The following is a 6,394-nucleotide window of genomic DNA, read 5'->3' as shown; positions in this document are numbered from 1 at the left end:
CTAAAAGATACGAATCATTCTAAGAGTCTGCCTAGAAAAGAAAACAGAAGCACAGAGGCCAGCCAGAAGGAAGGTTGGCAGTGCAGACCCGATGCTAGAGAAGTGAGCATGCTCCATAGTTTACCAGGCTTGAGGGCTTGTCTTTGTCTGTGCAGTGTTGATGCTGACCCCGCCATCACACACCTCATCTGACTGACATGAGGGAAGGAAAAGCGCTGCAGCAGATGCTTTGCTCTGTCCCTACAATATCAACAGATGCCAGCTTTTCTTGTCCCTCGTGGACCATGATGGGAAGTGATTTGGATTCTCTGTTACATTGAGATGTGTATGTGTGATGTGTGTGTGTTGCTATGTGCATATCTTCACTGTATGTGTCTAACACTCCAACAATTCCCCAGCCTTACATGAGTTAACCATTGGGAAAATGGTAGCCAGCCTCAAGTCCTCACCTGAAGTCCCAGTTGAAAGTAGCTTTTGGTTCTGCCAGGTGTGCCCTTTACCTGTGGATCTGAACCTGGCACAGGTAGCGCTTTTGTTAACCGTTCTGGAGTTTGCCAAAGGTATGTATCCCAACGGGATCGGAGTGCTGGTGGGGCTTCTTTCTAGCTTTACTTCCCGAGGGAATCTCAGGAACCCATGTTAAGGAGAAGTCACCTTGGAATGCAATGATGCTGGATTTGGAATTATAGAACCTCCTAGGTCCATTTCCTGATTGTGTTTTCTCTAGTCAGACACAGGGCGGCGCTCTTCACTAAGTAATCTGACAGCTGTGTGGGAAGCCGTCGCCTGTGAATTCTCAGGACTCCAGGAAAATGAATTCTTTCCTTCCTGTTCATCTGGCCACAGAGAGGTAGATCCAGGGTGACAAGAGTGGGGAGTGACCGCTGGCACCCGGCCACTGGGGCTGTGGGGCACTGTGTGCACCTGAAGGCTCGGCCTTCCGTTCATTTAATTCTGTATTGATGAAAGGCATGAACAATCACAGTCTGAAATCTGTTCCATCTTCATGAGGGAAGATTGGGGTTGTATTGTGTGAATTAATCCCTTTGGGGGAGACATCAGCATGGCTAGTGCTGGTGACAGGAGAATAAGGGAGGTAGCAAGGTCACTATTAACCAACCACCAATCACCATACTGCTGATGGGGGAGGGGAACCCTTTGTCTAAAGGAACTGATTGAGCTTTGCAGAGGAAGGGGTGCAGACTTGCAGTGGAGACTGGCTTCTAACCACTCGCTCGCTCTCCCCAGCTGCAGTCAGAAGTCACACCTGGACACCACAGTCAGTCAGCCAACACTCTGCCAAAGCAGGGCGCCCTTGTGGGATTGGCTCTTAGGGACTAACAAAGAAAATTCTTTACAACAGATAAAAGGGAGTGTCTGTGGTTTGGTTTATAGCCCTACTAAGTAATTTTAATGAAACTAAATCACTGTGGTACCTCCAGAGTTTGGGTTTTGGAGGAACCAGTTTTTCTGTGGGCTGTGTCTGGATTGTAGAGAGCCCATGTGAATTAACTGGGACCGATTAAGATAAGTCTTGGATTGCATCAGATGTTCTCCAAATAAGACCCTGGATGTATACAGGATGTCCCCTTGACACATCAATTAATTAATCGGAAATGAAATATGCTCAATTCAAAACAGCTAGTCATAAAGCTAAGTCCTGCGCCAGCCAATGGCTGTAGTTGATGGAGCCTTGTAAGCATACACTTGCCATTATAAATATCAAATGCCACCTTTCCAGAAAGCTTACATATTTTCAGAGCTTTTGCTATCATTAATTGCTCAGGACTTTGAGTACTCCCAAGACAGTGTTATTGACTCCATTTAGGAGGACGGTCAGAAACTTAGTCCAGAAAACTTGGAACTCACTCCCCTGCGAAGGAGGCAGGGGAGTGCTAGTCCTCAGCCAGCAGCCTTGTCTTTGTGGAGATCTGCTGGGCTCTGGCTTAGCTGCTTAAGTGGCTCTCTGGATGGTTCACTGACAGTTTCCCTGAATCCCAGAAATGAACTTTATAATCTCAAAATCTTAAAATGCAATCTCAAAACCTTCCCAGCAGCTTGGCAGGGAGATGGAAATAGCCCAGAAAAATACAGAATGAGCAAGAACGGGCTACAGTCCACAGGCTGAGGGGAAGGCTATAACACTAAGGCCAGTCCTTAAGAGTATGAGGTCCAGGAAACCTGTCAGAGCAGAGGGCAGGGTCTACAGGTGATGCAGGGACAGTGGGCACAGGGGCCTCCAGTCTCTCTGTTTTGTCCTTAATTAACAAGCCTATGAGAGTAGCTTAGGCCTTGCTCATATCTCAGCATGTAAAGTTCTCATAGTACTGAATTTAGAGATAAATCCCTTCCACAAGCTGTGGCCCCTCACTTCCCACTTAAGACATGCTATTTTCCACGGTCCTATGCTGACCCATCCTCAGGAGCCTCTGTGTTAGTTGTCAGTCTTGCTGGAGTCAGAATCCTGACTGTCCATCTGGACCTGGGCAGTCTACACTTCTGGCTCTGTTGTTGTTTGTGTGTGTGTGCTTGTTCCTGTATTACCTGTAAATGATAGAAAAGTTAATGGTGATTTTCTTCTTTAGTTGGGCCCAATTTGTTCATGTCCAGGATGAGGTTCGGACCTAAGTTAATGGCTGAGGGGTCTGCTAAATCACTGGAAACATTGCACTGTGTTTATATATTGATCTTCAGCTGCTGGGAGCTGTGTCAGTCAGTGGTGGGAACAGGAGGTGTGAAGCCACACCTTAGGGGTCCTCCACGAGGTGTGATACTCACAGGCTGACAAATGGTGGGAATATTGCTTCCCTTAAGTGCTGGTCATGTCCAGATGGTGCTAAATATCCGGTGCAACACCTCACAGCCTTCCCTCCACCCAGCTCTTCCGCACCCCCTTTAAGTCCTGTGCCCGAAGCCCCCAGTGCTTTCAAGTCCTGTGCCCGGATCTCCTTGTGTTTTTCCAAGTGAAGGAGCTCTGAAACTCAGGACCTGGGATTTCAGAACCGCTCAGGAATCCATTCTTAGCACGCCTGCGACATTCTGTGTGCCACCCCGAAACAGCCAGTCTACCCCAGTCACCCAACTTCATGATTTTTTTTTTTAATTTTTATTTTTGGCAAGGGATCCCTTTAAGGGCTGCCAGGAAGTACAGTGTTCATGGCTACCCACAGGCCCAGGGCTGTGCTTCAGTGCCAGAACTGTGCAGGCCAGACTTGCTGAGTCTGCAGTTACGGCGTCTGTGCTTTTATCTCGTTCTCCACTGCTTCCGCTCCTCCGTTTTGGAACACACGGGATAATATGCTCTGGTCCCTTAAGGATGTAGAGGAAGGAACCATTTCCATATCCACTTGACTCAAGTTACCACAGTCAGCTGCTGGCTGAGCAAACTGACCTCAGATGAGTCACAATCCAGCTCACACAAGGTCACAGTTCAGCCAAACTCTGAAAGTCCAGTTGAGAGGTTGATGTCTGTGCTCAAGATGCCAGTGTAAGCAAGAGGGGTGGGGGTTGGGGGGACCAATGCTTGGTTCCAGCAACTTTCAGGCTCAGGAGACCACAGTGAGACCATGGGGCCCCAGCCCGGATGGGTGGCCAAGGGACAAGGCAAGAGCTGATAGGGATCAGGCAAATTGCAGGGCTACTAAATAGGGCCCTGAAAGGCTGCTTGGTTTCCAAAGCCAGAGCGCTTCCGGCCTAAAGGAGTGTGTGTGTGAAATCTGGCCTCGGAGTGAAGCTTTAGGGTGATAAACTAGATCACAGAGGCCACAGGAGGGACCCAGGCAACTGTCACCGTGACTGTGAGCCACCACTGTGGTCCACTCATGTCACTCCTCACCTCCACTGCATGTTACTGACCCAGACATGTTATCAGAATTAATCCTCACAGTCACCAGAGAAGAGAAGGACGCTCAGGTAAGGATATCAGGCTGTGGTCCAACAGGGTTTAACCTACACACTGGGGCTGTGTCAACATAAGGACACCGGTCACACCAAGGGACATTATTAGATCGCCAGGTCAGCACAGAAACCCAATCTTCCACCAGACGTTATTGCAACTTTCCATACTCTAATGGGTTTGATTCCTCCGCACTCATCTTTTCCTGTCTGGCTCCTTGCTGGTTCCAGGAAAGCTCTGGGCAGGTTGCAAATGTCTGAGTTGAAACAGCTCTTCCAGGGGGAGGATGCATCAGAGACTGACAGCAGGGCAAAGATAGCTGCTTTGCCATCCTGCAAAAAGCTGCGGATTCCACCTGCCCTGACTAGGCTGCCTTCCAGAGCAAGCAGGCTGATCTCAGCCACAGTATTTCCACATGCCCGACACCCTGCAAACCGTGGAATGATGCCTGGGTGTGCTAAGCACAGGCGGCATCCGGAAGCTCCTGACTTCCTGGTGTCCTGGGGACTGTTAGTAAGGAAGCCAGTTGAGGAGCCACTGCAGGAAGCCGCTCAAATCAGGGATCCTAGCAATTGCTTAGGAAGTGGCTTTCATCATCATGAGTTGCAAAGTAGAGAGAGTAAAGGAGGAAGTGGAAAGTCGTTTGGTGGGGGGAAATCACTCCATGGTGTTCGAAGGTCACTCCTGCAAATACTATATAAAATTGAGGTTATTGTTCATAGCACCACAATGAGTGGTCCATAAAGTCAAAGGGAGCTGAGTTTGGCTACCAGGAAAGTAATATTTGTTAATGAGGCTGCAAGTTTCACAGAAAGTGTTCAAAGTTTAAAAGAATTTTATACTCCAAAATTTGAATATTAGGTCGATATTGTTGAATGGGATGTAATTCACAGGGATCAGGAACCAAGAACACCAGAACATGTAATGTACAGTTTGCTTTCCATTCACACTTTCCACAACCCTCAGAGTAAGAAATTCTTTCTGACTGATTTCCAGGACCTTTATATAACAATCAGTTTATTTAGGTATTCATCCTGTCTTACACAAATGATAGCATATTATATAAACTGTACCACACCACAATGCTCTGATGAACAAGAGTATATTGAAGAGCCTACCACACAAAGAGGATCTCCATAGTTCTTAGTAGATGCATATTTCGTGTTTACTTTTGCTTCGTTTCGAGTCTCACTATGTAGCTTTGGCTGACCTGGAACTCGCTGTAGACCAGGTTGGCTTGAGCTCACAGAGCTCCCTCTTCGTCCACCATGATTAAAGGTGCACACCACCGTGCCCTGATGCCTTGTAGACCTTTAACATTACAGTTTGCTTATTAATGAACCAACGTATTATGCTTATTATGTTTGCTTATTAATACCAACGTTCCCATATATTTTGTCACAATAAGTCAAGTCTTACATGCATGTCATGATGCCCCGTCTTTACAGCCATCACCTAGAGATGACTGTGCTGGTTCAGACATGCATAAAATTAGCCTCCCAGTGTCTGAGATTCCTCTGTCCTAGCTTCACTTACTGGGTGTTATAATATAAAGAAGTCTTGCAATTCAGTTAGCTTGAAGGGTTTGCTGTTATCGATGAGGCACAGCGTCTATTTCCCTTTATTGGAAGGTCCACCCGAGGCTTTAGCCATTTGCCTATTGCGTTCTTGATATTCTTCTTTCTTTACTGGCTTCTAGGAGTTCTATATATTAAGGGTGTGGGTTGTAATAAGCAATGAAAATGTTTTATTTCTCCTCACTGCCTGTTTTGATTTCTTAATTTGCTAATGGTTGATTTTCATGAGTAAGTCAACATTTTTGTGTAGCTGAAATTAAAAATCCTTTCTCTATGCTTGGATTTTAGTTAGAAAATTCTTCACTTAGCTCTGAATTTATAAAGAACAATTTCCTGATCATGATTTCTATTGCGTTTTGTGTGTGTGTGTGTGTGTGTGTGTGTGTGTTTGGTGTGTGTGGTGTGTGTGTGTGTGTGTGTGTGTGTGTGTGTGTGTGTGTGTATGTGTGTGTGTGTGTGTATATAGTATATGTGTGGTGTAGTGTGTAGTATGTAGTGTGTGTGAGTGTGGTGTGTGGTGTGTGTGTGCTGTGTGTGTACTGTGTGTATGGTGTGTGGTGTGTGTGTGTGTGTATGTGTGTGTGGTGTGTGTGTGTGTGTGTGTGGTATATGTGTGTGTGTGTGTGTGTGTGTGGTGTGTGTGTGTATGGTGTGTGTGTGTGTGTGTATAGTGTGTGTATAGTGTGTGTGTAGTGTGTGTGGTGTGTGTGTAGTGTGTGTAGTGTGTATAGTGTGTGTGGGGGGTGTTTGGTTTTAATGTTGAAATATTTCATGCATTTAGATTCCTTTTGAAACATGCTATAGGTATTGTAGGGTAGTAAACACGGTTATAGCTGTTTTCCTTTCTGAAAATTGACCTCCGCTCTCCCTCCTAAGCTTCCTGCATGGACGGTCTCTGGTGTATGCTGCCTCACCTAATTAG

Source organism: Rattus rattus, chromosome 14 (genome assembly GCF_011064425.1).
Source record: "Rattus rattus isolate New Zealand chromosome 14, Rrattus_CSIRO_v1, whole genome shotgun sequence".
NCBI lineage: Eukaryota > Metazoa > Chordata > Mammalia > Rodentia > Muridae > Rattus > Rattus rattus.
Note: the sequence above shows the minus strand (reverse complement) of the source record.